This window comes from Octopus sinensis, linkage group LG7 (genome assembly GCF_006345805.1).
Source record: "Octopus sinensis linkage group LG7, ASM634580v1, whole genome shotgun sequence".
Taxonomy (NCBI): domain Eukaryota; kingdom Metazoa; phylum Mollusca; class Cephalopoda; order Octopoda; family Octopodidae; genus Octopus; species Octopus sinensis.
In genome coordinates, this window is record NC_043003.1 from 90,762,368 (window position 1) to 90,788,726 (window position 26,359).

The window sequence follows — 26,359 nt, forward strand, 5'->3', positions numbered from 1 at the left end:
CTCTCTCTCTCTCCCTCTCTCTCACACACACACACACGAATAATGTGTCTGAATAGCAAAATGTTTCCCATGCAGCAAAAGTTGATTTACTGACAGAGAACCAAACCACCATATAACTTTTTTTCATTCATTTTTGTTCATTTTATTTTGCTTTATCACTATTATTATTATTATTATCATTATCATTATCATTATTATTATTATTATTATTATTATTATCATCATCATCATCATCATCATCATCGCTTTTATGTCAACATGTATAAGATATAGAATAAATGATAAATCTGCTTTACCAATCTGCTTGTTGTCTGCAGGTTACTTTCCAAGAAAAGATTTGCTTACCATTCCTCACAGCTAAATAAAATATAGCAATTTAGAATTTGTTTTATTTGAATATCTACTAGGAATTGTTGAGGCCTTTTTTTTTTATTATATAATACACTAAAGGTTTAGCTGTTGTATGTTGGTTAACTTTAGAAGAATATTTTTATCATCATGGGTTACATCAGAAAATATGGCATACATACAATAATTATCATTTCATCATCATCATTATTGTCATTTAATGTCCGCTTTCCATGCTGGCATGCACTGGATGGTTTGACTGAGAAATGGCAAGCTGGGAGGCTGCACCAGGCCCTAATCTGATTTGGCAAGGTCTTGCTACCACTGGATGCCCTTCCTAACACCAACCACTCTGAGAGTGTAGTGAGTACTTTTTATGTGTCACCAGCACAAGAGCCAGTCAGGCAGCACTGGCATCAGCCATGCTCACATGGTGCTTTTTACATGCCACTGGCACAGGTGCCAGTCAAGCGGAACTGGCATCAGCCACACTTGAATTGTGCATTTTATGTGCCACTGGCACAGGTACCAGTCAGGTGGCACTGGTATTGGCCATGCTTGAATGGTGCTTTTTACATGCCACTGGCATGGGTGCCAGTCAGGTGGCACTGGCATCGACCCCACTTAAATGCTGTTTTTTATGTGCCACTGGTACAGGTGCCAGTCAGGCAGCACTGGCATCAGCGACAAGTATGATTTTGCTTGGTTCAACAGGTCTTCACAAGCACACCATATCGCTCAACGATTGACAGGTGCTTTTAAACGAGCCAGTTATGCAACACTGGCATCAGCCATGACTATGATCTCACTTGGCTTGCAAGGTCTACTCAAGCATGAAGGTCTTGGTTGCTTGTCATTGACTCTGTGAGGCCCAATATTCGAAGGTTGTGCTTCACCACCTCATCCCATATCTTCCTGGGTCTACCTCTTCCACAAGTTCCCTCCACTGTTAGAGGGTGTCACTTCTTCACACAGCTGTCCTCATCCATACGCATCACATGACCATACCAGTGCAGTCCTCTTTTTTGCCCACCACATCTGATGTGTCTTATGTCCAACTTCTCTCTCAGGGCACTTACACTCTGTCATGTATGCACACTGACATTACACATCCATTAGAGCATACCCGCTTCATTTCTTTCAAGCTTATGTATGTTGTCAGCAGTCACAGCCCATGTTTCACTGCTGTGTACCATGGCTGTTTGCACATACGCATCAAACAGTCTACCTTTCACTCTAAGCAAGAGGCTCTTTGCTATAGCAGAGGTAGGAGCTCTCTGACATTTGCCTAACCAATTCTTATTCTAGCAACTACACTCTCAGAGTATCTACCCTCACTACTGACTTGGTCACCTAGGTGACAGAAGCTATCAACTAAATCTAATCTTTTTCCTTGGTGTGTGATGGAATCTATTTTCTGTACATTTTTGGTGTTTATTGCACCTGTGCATCTGCCACACACAAAAACTATCTTCCCAGTTAACCTTATGTGTCCATAGCTTACACAAAATACATCTTGTGGACTTTCTACCTATGCCTTTTCTACAGATCGAGTATGGCCCTGAAGGGATTTGTGATTTGTCCGCCTTATTATTTACTAAAACTTTGGTTTTTGCTAGGTTAACTCAATTGTAGACCTTGCTTCTACACCTGAAACTTCTCTAGTTCTGGTAGTGACTCAGCTATTAGAGCAAGGTCATCAGCATAGAGGAGCTCCCAGGGGTGGCTTGTCTTGAATTCCTCTGTTATTGCTTGGAGAACTATGATAAACAAGAAAGATCAGAGGATTGATCCTTGGTGAACCCCTACTTCTACCCAGAATTCTTTGCTCTACTCATTGCCAACCCTCACCTTACTCACAGCATCCCTGTACATGACTTGTACAGCTCTCATCAACCACTCAGCTATCCCTAGTTTCCACATTGACCACCAAATAAGGGATTAGTGGGGGGTCCCTGTCAAAGGCTTTCTCCAAGTCAAGAAAAGCCAAATACAGAGGTTTATCTTTGGATAGGAATTTTTCTTGCAGCTGTCTTACCAGAAATATAGCATCAGTGGTGCTTCTCTTTGGCACAAACCCAAAGTGCATCTCATCTAAACTATCACCCTAATTAGTTGGACTATGATCCTCTCCATGACTTTCATCACCTGATCCCACAATTTGATGCCTCTGTAATTATTTTTATCTAAGATGTCACCTTTACTTTGTAGCAGTTTGTGCTGCTACACCAATCATTGGGTATGATTGTATCACTTGATTAACTATACAGATCACTAGAATATAGCCTACACCACCAGATATTTTAAGTATCTCAGCAGTAATTCTTGATGGGCTGGAGGCTTTCGCTGTCTTCATACCTATATCTGCTTTATCTACCAAGGTACAGTCAATTCGGATGGCTGTCCCCTCTGTTGGGTCAATATGTGGCATACTTTCTTTCTCCCATTCATTCTCTTCATTTAGCAACCTTTCATAGTGACATTTCCAACTCTCTCTCTCTTTGCATCATCATCATCATCATCATCATCATCGTTGTCGTTTAACGTTCGCTTTCCATGCTGGCATGGGTTGGAGTTTGACTGAGGGCTGGCAAGACAGAAGGCTGCATCAGGCTCCAATCCGATTTAGCAACGTTTCTACAGCTGGATGCCCTTCCTAATGCCAACCACTCCACACTTGAATGGTGTTTTTTATGTGCCACTGGCATGGGAGCCAGTCAGGTGGGACTGGCAATGACCATACTCGAATGGTGCTTTTTATGTGCCACTGATACAGGACCAGTCAGCTGGCACTGGCATCGACCATGCTCAAATGGTGCATTTTACGTGCCACTGGCATGGGTGTCAATCAGGAGGTACTGTCATCGGCCATGAAAATAACTTCACTTGATTCAACAGGTCTTTGCAAGCACAGTTTATTGCCAAATGATTGAAGGGTACTCTTAAATGGGCTGGTTATGCTGCACTGGCATAGGCCACAGTTACAGTCTCACTTGGCTTGCCAGGTCTTCTCAAGCACAGCATATCTCCAAAGATCTCGGTCGCTTGTCATTGCCTCCGTGATGCCCAACATTCAAAGGTCATGCTTCACCACCCCATCCCAGGTCTTCCTGGGGCTACTTCTTCCACAGGCTCCCTCTACTACTAAGATGTGACACTTTTTCACACAGCTGTCCTCATCCATATGCAACACATGACCATACCAATGCAGTTGTCTCTCTTGCACACTACATCTGATGCTTCTTATGTCCAACTTTTCTCTCAGGACGTTTACACTCTGTCGTGTATGCACACTGACATTACACATCTAGCAGAATATACTAACTTCATTCCTTGCATGTCCTCAGCAGTTACATTTCACTGCCATGTTTCACTGCCATGTAGCATGGCTATTCGCACACATGCGTCATACAGTCTACCTTTTACTCTGAGCGAGAGGCCCTTTGTTACCAGCAGAGCCCTCTGAACTTTGCTCAGGCTATTCTTGTTCTAATAGCTAAACTCTCAGGGCATCCATCCCTGCTACTGTTTTGGTCACCTCAGTAACAGAAGCTATCAACTACTTGTGGTTTTTCCCCATCCATGTAAATATATTTCTCTCCGATGACATCGTAATTTTCTCTCACACACTGTCTTGCAATTCAAAACACCTCAAGTCTTTGGTCCTCACAACACAGAACATTGGCAAATTTCTTATCTGCTTCCCCTCTGAGTAAGTAAACCTGTCTCCTACCTTCCCTTCTGGCTATCTGATACAGTTCCCTGCTACCACCACACTTCTAGTCCTTCCATGCCTGTTTCTTTTCCCTAATGGCTCTGTCATCTACATTGTTTCTCCACCATGTCACCTTGGGTCAAGAGGGGACTCTGCACCAGCAACAGATCTGGTTTGTAGCCCTCAACAGGTTGTCCTGTAGGAACTTCCAGTTATCCACCACATTATGTGATGCTATACCCTCCTCTTTTTTGTCAAAATCTTCAAGTATACATCTCTAAATCTCTATCCATTCAGAGGGTCCTTAAGCTTCCAGACCCTTCTTTTCCATATTGGTTGTCTTCTGGGCAGCATTTAGCCCTGATCCTGAAGTTGCTAACTATTAACCTATGTTGTGGGGTACATTCTTCACTTGGGAAAGTTTTGGCATTTATAAGTAGCCATCTTTCTCATTTCCTGGTGAGAATGTAGTCAATCTGACTAGTGTACCCACCAGACTGGTAGGTCAACAGGTGACTAGTAGGTTTCCTGAAGTTAGTATTAAAGATCATAAGATCATTTGCATCACAGAACTCCAGCAACCTGGTTCTCTCCTCATTGCAGGAACCAAATCCATTGCCACTATGCACACCATGGAAGCTCCCCAGATGATGTCCAACATGCGCATTGAAGTCGCCATCCACAAAGAGAAAGTCCCTGTCATTCATTGACAAGGTAGTCTGCAAGAAGGTGTCATAAAATAGATCTTTCTGTTCATCAGGTAGCCCTGGCTGAGAGGCATAGGCCAAGATAATGTTGCAGCACTAATCTAAGCTTTAGTATTCTATCACAGACTCTGACTATCTTGATTACATTATCAACCCATTTCTCAGCTAAGAGTATACCCATTCCCCCAACCCCATCAACTTTTATTAATTTTCTTGGTACTTATTACAAAACATTTAAATGAATACTAATTTTTAAAAGAAAAATATTTATTACCTTATAATAAAATTAGATAACACAAATTTCTCATTTGTATATTTTCAATAAATATATGTTATTTTTGGAAATTTTATCAACATAGGTATAGGTGTGGCTAGCCCCTCTGCATGACACCTTAGGCAAGTATTTTCTACTATAGCCTCAGGCTGACCAAGCCATGTGATTGGGTTTGGTGGATAGAAACTGAAAGAAGCTTGTTGTGCATACACACACACACACACACACACACACACACATACACATATGTATGTATATATTTGTGTATGTGTCTTTATGTCTGTGTTTGCTCCCCATCACCGCTTGACAACCAGTGTTGGTGTGTTTATGTCCCTGCAATTTAGCGGTTCAGTAAAACAGACTGATAGAATAAGTACTAGGCTTTAAAAAGTAAGTCCTGGTTGATTTGTTTGACTAAAAACCTTTCAAAGAGGTGCTCCAGCATGGTCACAGTCAAATGACTGAAACAAGTAAAAGAATAAAAGAATAATTGATGCAGGCATGGCTGTGTGGTAAGAACATTGCTTCCCAATCACATGGTTCTAAGTTCAGTCCCACTGCATGGCACCTTGGGCAAGTGTCTTCTATAGTCTCGGGCTGACCAAAGCTTTCTGAATGGTAGACAGAAACTGAAAAAAGCCCATCATGTGTATGTGTGTGCGTGCATGTGTGTGTGTGTGTGTGTGTATGTGTGTGTGCGTGCATGCATGTGTGTGAGTGTATGTGTGTATGTGTGTGTGTGTGTGTGACTCTGTGTTTGCTCCCCAGTACTGCTTCACAACTGGTTTATTATCATTGTTATTGTAGTTATCATCATCATCATTGTCCTCCTCCTCCTCTTTATCGTTCCCATTATTAATATTTTAATTGGCACCAAACAAAATGGGGAATGAAATCCTTTTGTATTCCAAGGCCAAATCTTGCTGAAGGTCAACTTTGGCTTTTGTCCTTTCAGGATCATTAATATAAGTAGCAGACAAAGTATTGGAGTCAATTAAACTGACCACTCCCCTGTTCTGTGAATTCAGGATAGTGTGCCATTGGCAGAAACCATAGTAGTGGTGACAGTGGTGGTGGTGGTAGTGGTGGTGTTAGGGTAGTGAGGATGGTGATGATGGTGGTGCTGGTGATGACAATAGTAATAAGGTGGAGAAGGAAAAAAATAGAAGAAGAAGAAGAAGAAGAAGAAGAAGACGAAGACGAAGAAGAAGAAGAAGAAGAAGAAGAAGAAGAAGAAGAAGAAGAAGAAGAAGAAGAAGAAGAAGAAGAAGAAGAAGAAGAAGAAGAAGAAGTAGAAAGTTGATGGTGATGATAATGAATAAATAAATATAAATAGATTGATTAAGAAATGAAATCTACCTACAAATGCTTATCTGCAGTGCGTAGATATACTAACCAACAACCTAATCCAGGCCTTCTATTTTTACTTGCAACTTCAGTTGTTGCAGTACTAGCTTTGCTTATGGTAAGCAAATAATAATAATAATAATAATAATAATAATAATAATAATAATAATAAAATAAATAAATAAATAAATAAAAGCCTAGTTAATACGAAGCCCATTCAGCTATGTTGTAGCCAGCAGTACACCTACATACATCACTGCATTTACATTCCAGACTCTCTTTGAAATAACACCAACTACGACAAGAACAGTAATAATAATGATGAAAATAATGATGATCAAGATAATACCAATAATAATGATAATAAAAATAATAATGATGATGATAATAATAATAATAATAATAATAATAATAATAATAATAATAATGATAATAATAATAATAATTGAAGACACACAAGATATCAAAATATCGTTCACTAGATAACAATGGCACTCGTCTTTTAATAATAATAATCCTTTCTACTATAGGCACAAGGCCTGGATTTTGTGGAGAGGGGGACAGTTGATCGCATCAACCCCAGTACTCAACTGGTACTTGATTTATCGACCCCGAAAGGATGAAAGGCAAAGTTGACCTTGGTGGAATTTGAAATCAGAACGTAGTAGCAGACAAAATACCACTAAGCATTTTGCCTGGTATGCTAACGATTCTGCCAGCTCACTGCCTAATAATGATAATAATAATAAATGCCCTGATGCAGTACCAGGCAGTGGTATCATGTACATTGTTTTGTCTTGGTATAAAAGATGGGCTACAGCAAATATTCTGCTCAATACCACAGATTTACATGTCAGTTGTTTGACCTTAACCAGTTGAATATGTCCTTTGGTGGCTGACGCTATGTGCATCTCTGATCCCAACTAGAAGTATTGGGAAGCATGATAACCATATGTCGAGAGGAATTCTATGGAGTTTGAATAATTCACCTCTGGAAACATGGATGTTTCACTCAATATCCTTAAACAAGCTTTATTCAGGGACCATTTGAGTGGAACAGGCTACTCGACCTGAAGAAAATTTCAACTGGGTACCACCTGCAAGGTCATGTGCTGTTTATCTTGATATGAAATTACCATGTTGTGCATATATAGTTGTGATGCATGTGCCTGGTGTACCCTTATCAGATGGGTAGTTATGATGGGTATACTGGGCTTCGTATATTTGTACCCCAGCGTCACTTTGATGACATGCATTGCTCTTTCACTTACTCAATACTACTACTACTACTACTACTACTACTACTACTACTAACAAGAATAATAATAATAATAATAATAATGATGATGATGATGATGATGATGATGATGATGATGATGATGATGATGATGATAATAATAATTATCTTGAGAAGTACATGGAACAAATAGGGGCCGCAATAAGGGTGGAGCACTTGCAGAAAACAGCATTGCTTGGACCCAATCGAATACTCTGGAAGGTGCTCGAAAAATAATGGGTGTTACCTTAGTTCACTGGTAGTGAACAGCTAACACCATAGTACATCTCCAGCGTTAGAAGCTCTGCAAAGGCAATTATAATAATAATAATAATAATAATAATAATAATAATAATAAATGCCCTGATGCAGTACCAGGCAGTGGCTCTCATGGCTTCTGATCTTAACTGATTGAAAGTGTTATCATGTACATTGTTTGGTCTTGGTATAAAAGATGGGCTACAGCAAATATTCTGCTCAATACCACAGATTTGCCTGTCAGTTGTTTGACCTTAACTAATTGAGCATGTCCCTTAGTGGCTGACGATATGTGCATCTCTGATCTCGAGCAGAAGCAGTAGGGGAGCATCATAGCCATATGTTGAGAGGGATTCTTTGGCGTTTGAATAATTCATCTCTGGAAACATGGGTGTTTCATTCAACATTCTTAAACAACCCTTATTCAAGGACCTTTTGAGCAGGATGGGTTACTTGACCAGAAGAAAATTTTAACTGGGCCCCACCTGCAAGGTCATATGCTGTTTATCTTGATATGAGATCACCATGTCATGCACATATGGTTGTGATGCATGTGTCTAGTGTACCCTTATCAGACGGGTAGTCATGATGGGTATACTGGGTTTCGTATATTTTACCCCAGTGTCACTTTGATGGCATGCACTGCTTTCTCACTCAATAATAATAATAATAATTCAATGAGAAGATAAACAACTTTTTGGAGAAAGCAGTGAGAGTGTGGGAAGCAGAACTGACATGTGCAAATGAATTGCTAGATAACAGGAAAATGCACAGAGGAATTTTCCAGGCCTGCCTATGAGTTTACTAAAATCAAGATGGGAATAAATCACCTACTTTATATAGATGATCTCAAGCTATATACAAAACATAAGACAGACCTAGATTCTCTGATCTTAACAGTAAGAGTATTCAGTAAAGAAATTAGTATGCAATTTAGGGTAGATAAGTGTGCAATGCTATTTTTAAAGAGAGGGAAGAAGGTAAATTCTGATGGCATAAAACTACCTCAAAACAACATCCTTAGAGTGTGGTGGAGTGATGAGGGATACAAAAACTTAAGAGTGCTATAAGACAATAGGATAATGGCAAGAGAAATGAGGGTAAAAGTCACTTCGTAGTACAAGAGGAGAATTAAGAATAGTCTCAAAAGATTTTAATGGAGGAACATCATTAAAGCCATAAATACATGAGCTGTGTCAGTATTGAGATAATCTGTTCCCTTTCTGAAATGGACATAAATCAAGCTGCAGAACTTGGATAGAAGAACTAGAAAGCTGTTCACAATGAAGGTGGCGAGCTGGCAGAAATGTTAGCATGCTGGACGAAATGCTTAGCAGTTTTTCGTCTGCCACTATGTTTTGAGTTCAAATTCCACCAAGGTCGACTTTGCCTTTCATCCTTTTGGGCTCCATAAATTAAGTACCAGTTATGCACTAGGTTCGATGTAATCAACTTAATCCATTTGTCTGTTCTTGTTTGTCCCCTCTATGTTTAGCTCCTTGTGGGCAATAAAGAAATAAGAAAGCTGTTCACAAGGCACAATGCACTCCATCTTAAAAGTAATATTAATGGGCTCTACCAAGAAAGGAAAGTGGTGGAGGACTACAAAATGCAGAAGACACTGTTTGTAATTATGCAGAAGACACTGAGAAATTATGTTGTGCAGAGTAAAGAAAGAATACTTTTGGCAGCCAGAGATACGCCCCAAAAATGACTGAAACAGTGGGAGAATTCCAAGAGTAAAATAAGAACAACAAAATAAACAAATGGAAAGAAATGGAATTACATGGCCAATTCCTGCAACAAACTGAGAATTTTGGAAGTAAAGATCATTGGTTTTGGTTGACAAACAGGAACTTGATAGGAGATAAAGAAATGCTAGTTATAGCTGTTCAGGAACAAGCCCTTGGAACAAACCTGATAAAGGCAAAGATTGACAAAACTTAGTCAGACAGCAAATGTAGAATCTGCAGGAGAGGAGATGAGAGTATTGATCACATTTTGAGTGAGTGCAGTATACTAGTGTAGGTGCAATTACCTCCCCTGATGGTAGCTGCCTAAATAGCTCACCACTAGGTGGCACAACATGTAACTCTAATGTTCCAGCAGTTAGCCCTTCCTCTTTGTCATCGCAACAGCAGAGTGTGAGGACGTGACCTTGTTAGCTCTTGCATAATGTACGCAACAGCTAACAGACATTGAACAGCTATGATGTAGAATACGCAGAAGCTGGACATGGCCTTTGCATGTAAACTCTTCCATGATTATTCAGCTTGTATATCTTTGTGATCTGGAGTAAAAGCATTTAAAAGTTACAGCTTGGTTCTATGAATTCATTGCACAGTGTTTTTTCTTTGAATGACATCTATTCCTGCCTTCTGAACGAAGTGGTCATTAGATGTGAGACCACCAAGTGCGACCACAACCATCAATTCTTGCACAAAAAGAGTGTAAGTGCAGACATGACTATTTAGGCAAAAAAAGTGCCAAGTGTGCAGCTTCAAAACAACAGACAAGTGGTATGAACAAGAACCAGAAGATGTAATAGAAAATGTCAATTACAAGATCTGGTGAGACTCCCCCATAAAGACTGGCCATATTATTGAAGTAAAAGGACCAGATATAATTACAGAGGATAAAATAAACAGGGAAAGATTATGGGTTTTGCAATTCCCTATGATAGCAGAGTCGATACCAAAGAAATGGAAAAAATTGAGAAATACAAAGATCTTGCCAGAAAGCTAAGGAGACAGTGAAAGACCAAAACAATTCTTCCTGTAGCAATCGGTGCACTTTGTACAGTACCCAAAATGCTACCTAAAGGACTGAAAGCAATTTCAGGGGAGAGGGCTAAGTTGATTAAATTGACCCCAGTGCTCAACTGGTGCTTATTTTATTGATCCTGAAATGATGAAAGGTAAAGTCGACCCTGGTGGCATTTGAACCTAGAACCTTAAGATGGATAAAATGCCACTAGACATTTTGCCTGGCATGCTAAAAATTCTGCCAGCTTGCTGCCTTGTGAAAATAATAATGTTTTGAATTTTCAGAAATTTTAGGGGAGGAGTAAGCTGATTACACCGACCCCCTATGTTCAACTGTCACTTATTTTCTCAACCCCAAAAGATTGAAAGGCAAAGTTGACCACGGCCAAATTTGAACTGAAAATGTAAGGAAGAATGAAATGCCTGGTGTGCTAATGATTCTGCTAACTCACTGCCTTATGATAATGATAATAACAATACTCCTTTATACTATTGGCACAAGGCCTGACATTTGGAGAGGGATTGGTCGATTATATCAACCCCAGTACTCAACTGGCACTTAATTCATTGATCCCAAAAGGATGAAAAGCAAAGTTGACCTCAGCGGAATTTGAACTCAGAATGTAATGACAGATGAAATATTGCTAAGCATTTTGCCTGGCATACTAACAATTCTGCCAGCTCACCACCTTCAATAATAATACCTGATAATTTATTCAAATCATGTGAATATCTAAAGTTACAGGTAGTAACCCACTACCCACATAGATTATACCAAAAATTAGACCGATCTTGAATTGAGTCAAAAATAATAGTCTGACACAAAAAGTGATGAAAAATGTCCAGAAAATGTTTTCTATTTCATGGCCTGACAAAAGCTGGAAGGCCAAATTTCTTCAAACATCTAAAAAGACTTAGGAACATTTCATTCATTAGTACCTGGAGATGATTGGAGTGGTAACTTAAATGCATGTAAAGATTGTGTTGGAATAACCAATATAAGGAGGTGTGCAAAAGTTTCACACACCTGTTCCAGCCATCTAAATTATTTACAAATATCACCTGAATTTCATAAGTACATCGATGTAGACATGAACAAACCTCAGTGGCTCATCCAGCTCATACATGGACATTTATCAAAAGAACAGAGCAGTACTCGTGACTTTGGGAAATAAGTTTTTATCCATAAAATTGTCAAAGCATGGAATAAACTATGTGTGTCAGTTGTTAGCTCTCAGGTCACTGTATCCTTAAAAAATTTTATGCTTTCTAATATTCACCAACACTACTCCCAATGTGTATATGCACCCTTTCTTCTTTATGGTTCTATCACTGTTCACTTGCCTGTTTGTTTTTGTGTGTGTGTGTGTTTTATTCTGCATACTCGTACCCCACAGGGGTCAATATTGAGTTGGCCAGCCCAAGTCTAAAGTATTCAACAAAGTTTGTCATTGCTACCTCTTGTCTTTTCTAATTATAGTTGGTTTGGGTTCCATCTTCAGAAGCTGAATCTCTCCAATGTACAACAACACCTGTTCAGTGGTCCCTTTATTAAAACTGCTTCCCTCTTGTGCTCTAGCTAGTTCTCGTGATTCATGCTGTGTTACACATAAAATAGATATTGTTTAATAACTGATGAGCACAAATATGTAAGTTAGGCAATCCATTAAGGTGCTAGCCTAATTTATGATTGCTTTATATGGCAGACAAATGTTTTATGCTTTTGTGTGGGAAAAGAAGTTGGGTGCATCTTCTCTGAGGAACAGTGATTAAACTGTTAATTGGTTTCTCTTTTCTGCACATAAAAAGCATAGAAAGAATGTGTTTACAACGTTATTTCACCCACAGTAAGGCTTTGTAATATTTAAATAGACACACACACATACATACATACATATATACATATAAATATACACACATATATAAATATACATACATACATACATATATAGATATACCACCACAACCACCATCATTATCATAATCATCATCATCATCATCATCATTTAACATCCATTTTCCATGCTGGCATTGGTTGGATAGTTTGACAGGAGCTGGTTTAGCAGAAGACTGCACCGTACTTCACTGTCTGTTCTGGCATGGTTTTTACAGCTGGATGCCCTTTCTAATACCAACCACTCTACAGAGTGGACTGAATGCTTTTTACGTGGCATCAACACTGGCAGGGTCACCAATTAACTTGAAGACAATGATTCTTTGAGAGGGGATGGGGCGTTGGAGGAGGATATCTTGTGCCAGATGATGAAAGGCTAAAGTGTAACTGAGAGAGAGAAAAAAGGTGTCTTACTGTAAAGGTGGTACATGGTTACCTGGTCAGAGAGAGAGAGAGAGAAAGAGAAAGAGAAAGACTGAGGCCAGTAAGAGGTGTGTTGCTGTTGAGGAGATACATGGTTAACCACACAGGGATAGAGCAAGAGAAAAAGAGAGAGTGCAAGAGAGCAGTAGAAAGATGGTGGCAAAGCACCAGGGCATGCTCACAAGGAACAGGGATCAAAATAAATGGGATGGTGGAGAAGAGCAAGGGAGAGATAAATGGAAGCAAAGTGTAAGGGCATACCCTCAAGATACAGGGTCAGAGTATATATGGTTGGGTATTGCCAAGGTGCATGAGCAGGGAGTAGAGACTTGACATGAATGCAAAGGGTTGTCCCCCACCCCCTCTATATGCCCAGGTTTTACCAGTCACTGCATATGTATGTATGTATGTATGTATGTATGTATGTATGTAAGTATGTCTTTTCATATTTACCCATATGGCTGGATATTGAAACAATATAACATATGAAGATTTGGATGAATTCAAAGTAGAAATTATAAAACAAAATTCAATAGACTTCAGCAACCCTTGTTAATACGATTCATTCTTTGCCTGCTTGACTGATAAAATGACCACTAAAATTTGAAGAATTAGTTCTTATAATCTAGCTGCTATAGATAAATGTTTCACTCAATTTAACATTCACTAGCTAATAACAGACTTGATATCATTCTGTTTGGCAATTGAGGAAGTAATGGTTGGCAATGATTTTATCTTTATAACAAAGAATAATTTCCTGCAGTTACCTGCATGTTTAGTTTACATTTTTACAAATGTTATACTATTATAAAAGATAACCTAAGTAGATGAGGTGATGGCTGAGTCTTTATACTTAGTAAAACCGGTTTATTATCAGCTTAACATGTGGATGAGGTTATTGCTTGTATAGTTGGGGAAGTGTGATTACAGTGCACAAGAACACATAAAGAATACTTTAGCATTGGAAGAAAATACGGTCATCTACTGTTTACTATGGGAGGCTGTAGGTGTAACAATTATTTTGTTCAATTGGAAGTTCAGCTTTTATAGTAGAGAGAATACTCTGCCAAGTAAAAAATTTTTCACATAAATTTTCTCTCAGATCATTATATTTTGCTTAGAAAATTGCTTTTAGGATAAAGTTTTCTAAAACTGACACAAATTCATGTATTGTTATGGAAGAACATTATGAGCTGAATCAAATTCAGCGTTTTTTATTTATCAATCCTAGAGATGAAATGTATAATAAAACCACTGTAAGATTTTCATTTGAATCTAAAATATAGAGGGACTAAACTAAATTCTATATGGAATTTAGTTTGGCCCTCTGCCATCTCTGCCACGTCATTCATCTAATAATACTAATTTGGTAGCAATTCCTTTGAATAAATGGATGAATGGTTTTAGGTTTATAGACAGACACAATGGCTTAATGGCAGTACTACTATGAAAAAAATTAAAAGTTCAGGATTCCAGGTACAGATCCAGTGAGTAGCATCTTGGGTAAGTATCTTCCACTATAGCCTGGGGCAACCAAAGCCTTGTGAGTGGATTTGGTAGACGAAAACTGAAAGACATCCATCGTATGTGTGTGTGTGTGTATATATATCATCATCATCATCATCATCGTTTAACGTCCGTTCTCCATGCTAGCATGGGTTGGACAGTTCGACCGGGGTCTGGGAAGCCAGAAGGCTGCACCAGGCTCCAGTCTTATCTGGCAATGTTTCTACAGCTGGATGCCCTTCCTAACGCCAACCACTCCGTGAGTGTAGTGGGTGCTTTTTACGTGCCACCTGCACAGATGCCAGGCGAGGCTGGCAACGGCCATGGTCGCATTGGTGCATTTTACGTGCCACCGGCATGGAAGCCAGTCGAGGCGGCACTGGCATCGGCCACGGTTTGGATGGTGCATTTTACGTGCCACCGGCACGGAAGCCAGTTGAGGCGGCGCTGGCATCGACCACGATTCAGATAGTGCTTTTTATGTACCACCAGTCCAGGGGTCCTGGCATCTGCCGGATGCCAGTCATAGGATTGGTTCAATTTCGATTCCGATTTCGATTTTGATTTCGATTTCACTTATAGTTAATATATATGTATATATATTTATATATATATGTATATATATGTATATATATGTATATATATATGTATATATATTTATATATATTTATATATATATGTATATATATGTATATATATATGTATATATATGTATATATATGTATATATATTTATTCATGTACATATGTCTGTGTGTGTGTGTGTGTATTTGTATTTAGAAAGGCATTCAACTGTAAAAACAATGCCAAACAGACAGTGGAGCTTGGTGCAGTCTTCTTCACTTGCTAGCTCCTGTCAAACTGTCCAAACCCTGCCAGTAGGAAGCCAGGCATTAAGTGATGATGATGATGATGATGATGGTGGTATTGGTGATGATCTTCTCCAATGAAAGACTCCAACCCCATTACAATAGAATGTTCTTCTCACAACACACAAAGTTATTCCATCCTGTGAAGTTCATAGTTCCATGTATTTTATCTTTCTCTTCTCTCTCTCTCTCTCTCTCTCTCTCTCTCTCTCTCATTCTTACTTTTCATTTTATCTACTATTAATTCACGAGGGCAAGGGAACTTTTTAACTACATGCTAATGTTTCAACATTATTTTACTCACAACATGCAAACTTTATTTCGTTGTGTGAACTTTATACTTCCATGTATCTCTTCTCTCTCACCCTCTCTCTTACCCTTGTCCTGGTCTCTCTCTCTGTCTTTTTCAGCTAGATGCTAATGTTTTATCATTCTTCGTGGCAGCTCACTTGCTCATCACATCAGAAGTCCATTCTCATCACAATACTCCAACGCATGCAATACTGTAGTGTGAACTTTACATTTCCACATATTTATCTCTCCTTTTTTTCCCATTCTTTCCCATTTATCTATTTTGTTATTAATTCATTTATTTGTTGTGTTGTCTAACTTAGATGTTAATGTTTCAACAACTAGAGTTTATGTAGCCAGTAGCTAATGCAAGGCTGTGTGATAAGATGTCCATGTATAGCATCTGCTTTACGGAGAGAGAAGATACCAGAATCTTCAGATCACTTACTGGCTTTAGTATGTAAATTGATAGACAGCCACAGATTGCGTTATGTAGATGGAGCTCCTGTTAACATACCAGTTTCCTACACACTATTTTGTACACTACCAATAACAATCATATGACTAAGACAGGTTTCTGTGTAACTAAAAATAACTTCCTATCACTTGGTTTTCTTCTTTTTTTTTTCTCTTTTCTTAGTATGGTGGAAGTATCTTTGTTAAGTCTGCTTCTTTCTCTATAAGCATATCAGTATATTTCTCCTCTATAGAACTGATTTTATGTTTCTCTTTCATTATCTTACTCTTTTTAGTTGATTCTCTAATATTCCTGCCAACATATTTTTCTACTGTTATTTTTTTCTTTTTCTTTTCATCCCCCCACCATCATTTCCTCTCCTCTCTCTAACTTTCGACCTTCATAAATAAAAAAAATATGACCTGAGAGAAATATTTCAGAGTGTCCAGTGGCATGTGCATTAATGAACAACATAGACAAATGAAGGTATATCAAACACCATACAATAAAAATTCTTGATTTCCTAAGACTGTCTCCACCTCCACATGTATCACAGTTGCCAAATAGCAACTGAGAACACCTCCTTATGAGAGTAGAGATAAACTCAAGAATTTATTTGTGTGGAAGTTGATATAACTGCAGTTGATTATGCTATTCAAATACATGTCACCTGGCCACTTGTTTAATGTATGTAAATTACCTAGGCATAAATGTGTTACCTTTTTACTTGTTTCAGTCATTAGACTGTGGCCACGTTGGGGCACTACTCTGAAACATTTTAGTCAAGTGAATTGACAACCCCCCCTACTTATTTTTCATTTGCTTTTACTGAACTGCTAAGTTACAGGGATGTAAACTGTTGTATGGGGAATCTGTACACCCCCGTGATTGGCTAAGTGAACTATACTAGTTTGTATAAATGAGTATGCGCAGAACAGTCTGAGATGAGTGTCATATGTGCAGTTATAGTGTACAGGTCGTGGGAATTATTGAATAGAGATATCATGGAGTGGTTGTTGAAGACACACAGTTGGAGAGTCATAAGAGAACACCAGAAACGTTTGATAGTATAACAGTTCAGATATAACAGTGACGAAGAGAAGTCATATGTCATATCATAAACACACAAACACCAGTTATCAAGTGGTGGTTGGGGGACAAACACAGACACAAAGACATACACAAATAGATAAATACACAACAGGCTTCTTTAGGATTCTGTCTACCGAATCCCCTCCCAAGGCTTTGGTCAGCACAAGGCTGTTGTAGAAGACACTTGCCCAAGGTGCCTCACAGTGGGGTCAAACCCAGAACCATGTGGTTGGGAAGCAAACTTCTTATCCCACAGCCACACCTGAGTCTAATGCAAAGATGTTCTATTCTTTTTGTAAATGGCTAAAAGGTAAAGACCCTCTTCAGTTATAAATGAGCATGGGATTGCACATATATGCAGCACTATGCGTGTGGCAAGTTTTCTACGGCCGGTTGCCCTTCCTGATGCCAACCCCCACCTGTTGCCAAGCAAGGTAATATATATATATATGTATGTATGTATGTATGTATGTATGTATGTATGTATGTATGTATGTATACGTGAGTCGTCTGAGAGTTCATAAGTCAAGGAAAAGATGCTCTCGTATATCTGTCAATAGAGTGCGTTTATTATCCAAAACGTACAGTATTATTCTTTGTTTAATGTCCGCTTTCCATGCTAGCATGGATTGGACGATTTGACTGAGGGCTGGCGAACCAGATGGCTGCACTAGGCTCCAATCTGATCTGGCAGATATTCTACAGCTGATGCCCTTCCTAATGCCAACCACTCCAAGAGTGTAGTGAGTGCTTTTACATGCCACCCACACAAGGGCCAGTCAGGCAGTACTGGCAATGGCCGCACTCAAATGGTGTTTTTTACATGCCACCTGCACAGGAGCCAGTCATCGAATTTGATTTCGATTTCACTTGTCTCAACAGGTCTTTGCAAGCAGAGTTTAGAGTCCAATGAAGGAAAGGTATGTATAAATGGGCTGGTTACACCCCTGGCATAAGCCACGAGTTTATGGTCCCACTTGGCTTGCCAGGTCTTCCATTGGTCTTGGTCACTAGTCATTGCCTCAGTGAGGCCTAATGTTCGAAGGTCATGCTTGAACACCTCATCCCAGGTTTTCCTGGGTCTACCTCTTCCACAGGTTCCCTCAACCACTAGTGTGTGGAACTTTTTCACACAGCTATCCTCATCCATTCTCACCATATGACCATACCAGCACAGTCATCTCTCTTGCACACCACAACTGATGCTTCTTAGGCCCAACTTTTCTCTCAAGGTACATACGCTCTGTCGAGTATGCACACTGACATTACACATCCATCGGATCATACTGGCTTCATTCCTTGTGAACTTATGCATGTCCTCAGCAGTCACAGCCCATGTTTCACTGCCATGTAGCATGGCTGTTCGTACACATGCGTCATACAGTCTACCTTTTACTCTGAGCAAGAGGCCCTTTGCCACCAGCAGAGGTAAGAGCTCTCTAAACTTTGCCCAGGTTATTCTTATTCTAGCAGCTACACTTTCAGCACACCCTCCCCCGCTACTGACTTGGTCACATAGGTAATGGAAGCTATCAACTACTTCTAGTTTTTCTCCCTGGAATGTGGCAGAAGTTTTTCTCTGCACATTTCCAGTGTTTATTGCACCTGAGCATCTGCCACATACAAAAACTATCTTCCCAGTTAGCCTTCCTTTGATATTGCTGCACCTCTTATGTGTCCATAGCTTACACTAGGTACATCTTATAGAGTTTCTACCTACACCTTTTCTACAGATCGAGCACGGCCATCTACCTGAAGGGATTTGTGGTTTTCCTACCTTCCTACTCATTAGGACTTTGGTTTTAGCTAGGTTGACTCTAAGGCCCTTCGATTCTAATCCTTGCTTCCACACCTGAAACTTCTCCTCGAGTTCTGATAGTGACTCAGCAACTAGAGCAAGGTTGTCAGCATAGAGGAGCTCCCAGGGGCATCCTGTCTTGAATTCCTCCGTTATTGCCTGGAGAACTATGATAAATAGGAGGGGGCTGAGGACTGAACCTTGGTGGACCCCTACCTCTACCCAGAATTCTTCACTGTACTCATTGCCAACCCTCACCTTACTTACAGCATCTCTGTACATGGCTTGCACAGCTCTCACTAACCACTCTTCTATCCCTAGTTTCCTCATTGACCACTAGATAAGGGAACCCTGTCAAAGGCTTTCTCCATGTCAATGAAAGCCAGGTACAGAAGTTTATCTTTGGCTAGGTATTTCTCCTGCAGCTGTCTTACCAGGAATATGGCATCCCTGGCATGAACCCAAACTGCCTTTCATCTAAACTGACTCTCTCCCTAATTAGTTGGGCCATGACCCTCTCCGTGATCCAACATTACCTGATCCAACAACTTGATTCCTCTGTAATTATTTGTATCTAAAGCATCACCTTTATCTTTGTAGCACTTGACTATAGTGCTGCTACACCAGTCATTGAGAATGACTCCTTCGTGTATCACCTGGTTAACTATACGGGTGACTAGGCTATAGCCAACACTGCCAGATATTTTAAGCATCTGTGCAGTGATTTCTGATGGGCCGGGGGCTTTCCCTATCTTCATACTTTTAATTGCTTTATCTACCAAGTACTGTCATTTTATTATTATTGTTGTTGTTGTTGTTGTTATTAAGACACTGAGATGGCAGACACATTAGCACATGAGGCAAAATGCTTAGCATTATTTCATCTGTCACTACATTCTGAGTTCAAATTCCACTAAGGTTGACACTGCCTTCCATCCTTTCAAGGGTCAGTGAAATAAGTACCAGTTGAGCACTGGGGTAGATGTAAACAACTAGCCCCCTTCTACCAAATTTTTGACTTTGTGCCTATAGTAGTAAGGATTATTATTATTATTATAATCTGAGTTCAAATGCCGCCAAGGTTAACTTTGCCTTTCACCCTTTCGGGGTTGATAATTTAAGTAGCAGTTATGCACTGGGCTCGATGTAACAACTTCTGTGTGCTATCTTGTGTGTTTGTGCATGTGTGTGTGCACGTGCTCACGTGTGTAATGTAAGTTGTGTTACTTCGTTGAGTCCAAGTCTTATATAGTATGCTGTGTAAGTTGTGTTGTTTTAGATTATTAAATGTCTGTTGCATAAGCTGTTTGTTGTGTGTAAAGATTATTATGTTTTAGCTATTCAATTGAACCATCAACTATTCTGTTAAATTGACAGTGTCTTGTGCAAGATGTGAGCTATTCCTAGCAGAGCTATTTACTTTTGGACAGTTTTGTAGTGTTGTGAGCCCAGGTATGGTTTCAATTTTTTTTTTTTTTTGATATTTTTCTAAATCATGCCTAATGCTCCAGTTACTAATGAAACCATTTTCCTCTTCTTGAATATTACCATGTCAAGATTCTTGTATTTTGACAGTTTCTCCATCTCCTTCCAAACAATATTCTCAGAAGAAGGAAGGCAGTGAGCTAACTGAATCATTAGCACACTGAGTAAAATGTTTAGTGGCATTTTCTCCATCTTTCATTCCAAGTTCAAATTCTACCAAGATCAACTTTGCTCTTCATCCTCTTGGGGTTGATAAAATGAGTACTGTTGAGTGCTGGGATTGATGTAATCAACCCCTCCCCCAAATTGCTGGCCTTGTGCCAAAATTTGAGATCCATATTTTCATAAGAACTGATTACAACATCTATCTGTCTTTTATTATGTTTGGATGGCATGCTTAGATTTCTTTGTCAATTTGGATGGACATGTCTAAGATTATTGTGGCTGGGTCACTGTCAAACTGATACCACTTTTCATTTGCTTTTACATTGAAGTGTTGGTATGTTGCCCAGTGGAAGTAGCTGCCAAAATGATTACGTCTGTGTATTTGGTAAGGACTGAGCAACCAGAAATGATGTTGCTAACTATCTCATTTTGATGGTTGTACATCTAATATTTGGTGTTGGATCCATTCTCATGATTTTATTTGTATAGTTATTTGTGGTCAAACACTGGTCTTATGCAGCAAGGACCAGTATCTTTATTTCTGCTTTTAGGCCAGAACTTTTAAGCCATTGTTGATTTTCACTCTGGCGTACTTCTCTGCCAAGCCTTGCAAGGTATTGGCCATGGGATGGCTTTTTCCTTTTCATTTCTTCTCAAGAATGTCTCGTAGTTTTATTTTCATGTTGTCTCTGTCTTTTTAACCATTTTTGTTTTCTTGTTATCTAAATTTGCTGTTTCATTGCACCCTGTTTCTGTTTGTATTTTATCACTTTCTTATGAATAGAGAAGAGTTTTTCTGTTGTTCTGTATTTTAGAGATGAGGAATTATGTACATTATTTACATTATTTACAATTGATGAATATTTGTCCTCATCTTGTTTGTTGTTAACACGTTTTGGCTGATATACTCTCCAGCCTTCATCAGGTGTCTTGGGGAAATTTTGAACCTGGGTTCTCATTCCTAAGGTGTTTTTTGATGTTGTTGTTGTTACTGTTGTTGTTGTTATTATTATCATCATCATCATCATCATCATTATTATTATTATTATTATTATTATTATTATTATTATTATTATTATTATTATTATTATTATTATTATTATTATTATTATTCAGGTCACTGCCTGGAATCGAACTCAGAATCTTGAGGTAAGTAGCCCACACTCTTAACCACTACGCCATATGCTCGTGGGTTTTTCTGTTCTTTCCATGTTTCTTTAGGACATTTATGAGTCTTCCATCCTTTGGTTCTAACTATTTGTACAGTCCAACTGTTGTTAAATTGTAGTGGTTTTCTATTGCATCATTATTATTATTATGTAATGCAGTCACTTATAACAAATGTAGGAGGAGTCAAAACAAAACGTGACAGATTTATTACTAATCATATTGTTATTTTGAACTCAAAGTGAACTGTTTGGCATGCACTTGATTTACTTTAGTTTTCTTATCATCTGACACAAGTTTTTTATGTGGGAAGAATCATAATTGACCAAAGCTAATAAACACATCAGTTGTCTGACTATATTCCAGTTTTCTTTCAAAACATCCTCCATCCGCAACCAGAAAACAATTTCTCACAACACCAATCCAAAAACCAACCCTTTAAAAGGAAAAAATGCACACCTTTTGGGAAAACTGCAGACTAGCATAGCAAAAAATTATTTTGTGGGGACTGTTATGAAAAATGAAAGTAAAACGAAATCTAGACAGACAACAACCGGTGCACGTGTATTTATAGACTGCATTAATTATGACTCTGTCCTAAGCAACTTGGCAGAATCGTTAGTGCATCAGTGAAAATGCTTAATGGTATTTCTTCTGGCTTTTTATGTTCTCAACTCAAATCCCACCAAGTTTGACTTTTCAGGATCATTAGAATTAAGTATCAATCAAGTACTGAGCTGATGTAATCAACTTGCCCCTCCCCCTAAAATTGCTGGCCTTGTATAAAAATTAAAAACAATTAACTTGTGAACTGACAGAATCATTAGCATGTTGGAGAAAATGCTAATTAGTGTGTCTTCCAGCTTTGTTTTGATTTCAGTTTCTGCCAAGGTTGACTTTGCCTTTCAGGTCAGTAAAATAAGTACCAGTTAAGGACTTGGATCAATGTAACCAACTTACCCACTACCATCAAATTTGCTCGCCTTGTACCAAAATTTGAAACCACTATTATTATTATTATTATTATTATTGAGATGGCATTTCCTCTGGTTATTTATGTTCTGAGCTAAAATCCTACCAAGTCAGCTTTGCTTTCCATCCTTTCAGAGTTGATAAAATAAAGAAATAGTTATGTACTGGGTTTGACATAATCAACTGATCCTCTTCCCCTGAAATTGCTGGCCTTGTGCCAAAATTAGAAAGAATTAATTATGATTCGTCCCAAATTTAACAATATTGGTTTCAACATTTTATTTTAGATTAAAATTCTTGTAAAACAAATTTTAAAAATGCAAAATTGGGAAAAAGCAAAATAAAAACAAATGATTTTGTTGTGTCTGGGGAGAGTCATTTACTTACATTTTACTCTTTTACTCTTTTAATTGTTTCAGTCATTTGACTGTGGCCATGCTGGAGCACCGACCCCAGGACTTATTCTTTGTAAGCCTAGTACTTATTCTATCGGTCTCTTTTGCCAAACCGCAAAGTTACAGTTGTCAAGCAATGTTGGGGGACAAATACAGATACACATATACACACACACATACATACATACATATATATATATATATATATATATATATATACATATATGCGACGGGCTTCTTTCAGTTTCCGTCTACCAAATCCACTCACAAGGCTTTGGTTGGCCTGAGGCTATAGCAGAAGACACTTGCCCAAGGTGCCACACAGTGGGACTGAACCCAGAACCATGTGGTTTGTAAGCAAGCTATTTACCACACAACCACTCCTACGCCTTTTTTCTAAATTTTTGTTGTGAATGGCAACCTTTTTAAGAGTCGTTGAAAAAATTATGTTTCTTTTTAATTAGAATACTTCACTTTCTATGTTTTGATCATTTTCTTTCATTGACCATCACTGACCATCAGTGTCGTTTAGGCTCAGGTTAGCTCAGGTTGAACAGATTTATGATCAAATGCTTTCCAGCAATGACCATCGTCTTTTATTCAAATTGTCTATATCTGAGACTACACTATCTGATGTGCCCTTCATTTCAAAACAACAGAGTAGGCGCGGGCATGGCTGTGTGGTTAGGGAGCTTGCTTCCTAGCTACATGGTTTTGGGTTCAGTCCCACTGCGTGACACTTTGGGTAGGTGTCTTTCACTATAGCCCCGAGCTGACCGGAGCTCTGTGATTGAATTCGGTAGGTGGAAGTTACTGCCGTGTGTGTATATGTGCGTGTAGGTGCTTGTGCCTCTCCGAAAGAGAGAGAGGGAAAAACTACCTCGCTTGGCAACAGGTGGGGGTTGGCGTCAGGAAGGGCATCTGGCCGTAGAAAGCTTGCCACACAAGAAAAAAAAAAAAAAAAAAGTCCAACTCATGCTAGCATGGAAAACGGACGCTAAACGAGAGTAAAATTTGAAAGAAGTTTAGCTCCTATCTCTAGCAGGATCAACTGACTATATATCAAAGTGTTTCTCAACCATTTTTTGCCTATGGATCCTTTCGATTCCTATTTTACTCTTCCAGACATTAATACCCATTCAATGCTTTAAAAAAATCCTGTTGTATTGTTATAATTAAACATTATTAGGAAATGTATAAAAAAATCGTTAAAATATTTTGTGCATTGTTGAAGTATAACCAATTTAATGGAGATAAATTTTAACCACTAAATCTTATACAGGCCTCCAAGGGCCATGTGGACCCCAGCTAAGAACCACTGATAGAAATTTATAATGTGATTTATGATTCTTTGCTCCATTCTGATGTGTAAGTGATGCCTTGTGGTTAGGGCGTTTGGCTCTTAATCATCAAGTTATGGGTTCAATGCCTGAATTGGAGAGTACATTGGGTTTAAGCAAAGTACTTCATTTTACATTACTCCAATCAACTCAGTTGAAAGTGAGTACCAGCAGCTGTTGCTACTGGGAGTAACCTTGCAATAGACTGGTATCCTATTCAAGCAGAAGTGGTCCCATGTTTGAGCACAATACAAAACTGTTTCTCAATTCAGCTATTTTTTCCCAACAATACAAGGGAGTGCTGAAAAGTTTTTGGCTTTAAAGGTATCATGAAAGGCCTAGTTGGAAACCCTAACATCCAAGTTCTTTTACAGGGATTAGAAAAAATGAAGGACTGCTGCAATAAGTGTGTGAACATGAGTGGGGAATATGTTGTATATAAATCATAATTAACTGATCCTTCTTGTATTTTCTTTTACTCAAAGCCAGGAACTTTTCAGCTCCCCTTCATATTTCCCTGAGTGATTTTTTGATGTTAACATAGGAAGATTTCATTTGCTTTAACATATTTCTATATGACTCAAACTTTTATCATTTATTCTATGAAATCCAATATCTGTAGATGTGGGTGTGTGTGTGTGTGTGTGTGTGTGTGTGTGTGTGTGCATGTGTGAATATTGGGTAGGGTGATGTTTGATGATGTTGATGATCATGATGGTGAAGGTGGTAGTTATGGTGGCGGTAGAAGTGGGGGTGGAGGTGGCAGTAGCGGAGGTAGTGATGACAGCAGTGGCAGTGGTGGCGGTAGTGGTGTTTGCCATGGTGGTGGTGGTAGCTGTGGTGGCGGTAGCTGTGGTGGTGGTGGTGCTGCTGTTGTTTTACCTTAGTCATCTTCCTTCGGTACTTTTAACTGACAAACATAGAGCTTGTTTTTCTTCCCAAACGCTCATCATTCATTTGCATCACAGCAAACACATCAGCTGCAGGATTTGCCTTATGCTCCTTCAATGTTCCACCATGTTCTCAGCTATCTCATGGTCTGTAGGTTAACATTACATGGTCAGTGGCTTTGATTCAATGCCTTTCCTGTTTCAGAGGAATTGGTCATGCCTGACTGGTTTCTCTTCAACCTTACACAACTCTTCTTTATTCATTTCCCACATCTCATTGTCATGCATCATTACACGTCTTGCTAAAGCATCATCTGCACATAAATATACAAATATGCATGTGTGCATATGTGTGTGTGTGGATGGCTATATGTGTATACACACACACACACATACATACATAGGCACTGGCATGGCTGTGTGGTAAGAAGTTTGCTTCCCAATCACATGGTTCTGTGTTCAATTCCACTGCATGGCAAGTATCTTCTACTATAACATTGGGTTGACAAATGCTTTGTGAGTGGATTTAGTAGAGGGAAACTAAAAGAAGCCCATCATATGTATATATACATACACACATATAGGTGTGTGTGTGTGTCTACGTTTGCCCCTCCCCACTGCTTGACCACTACTGTTATAATGACAGCAGAAAGTTGGTGCAAATGTTTGCTATAAACTTAACGAGCAATATACCTCAGGATTTTCTAGAGTTCTTGGTTATGTACTTGGTTAGTTGCCTTTGCTATGGTTTAGAATCAGCCAACTCCTCCAGTACTGTTCTGACCTAATCTACAGAATTCGTGTTTTTTCCATCCAAATGATTTCGAAGACTGTGGAATAAATGATAATCAGATGGGGCAATGTCCAGCAAATATGGTGGTTGGGACATCGTTTCCCATTCAAACTACTCCAGGCTTTGGAATGTC

At 39.0% G+C, this 26,359-nt stretch overlaps 1 long non-coding RNA gene across 1 annotated transcript; it reads right to left on the reverse strand.

Annotated features, from left to right (window-relative positions):
• Window positions 1-208: 208 nt before the first annotated feature.
• LOC118764312 lies at window positions 209-25,987 on the reverse strand. The gene is made up of 5 exons (XR_005000126.1): window positions 25,975-25,987; window positions 24,738-24,748; window positions 12,661-12,849; window positions 6,887-6,890; window positions 209-245 (listed from the first exon to the last, which is right to left on the reverse strand). It is a non-coding gene; the product is annotated as an uncharacterized LOC118764312 (long non-coding RNA).
• Between the last annotated feature and the right edge of the window lie 372 nt (window positions 25,988-26,359).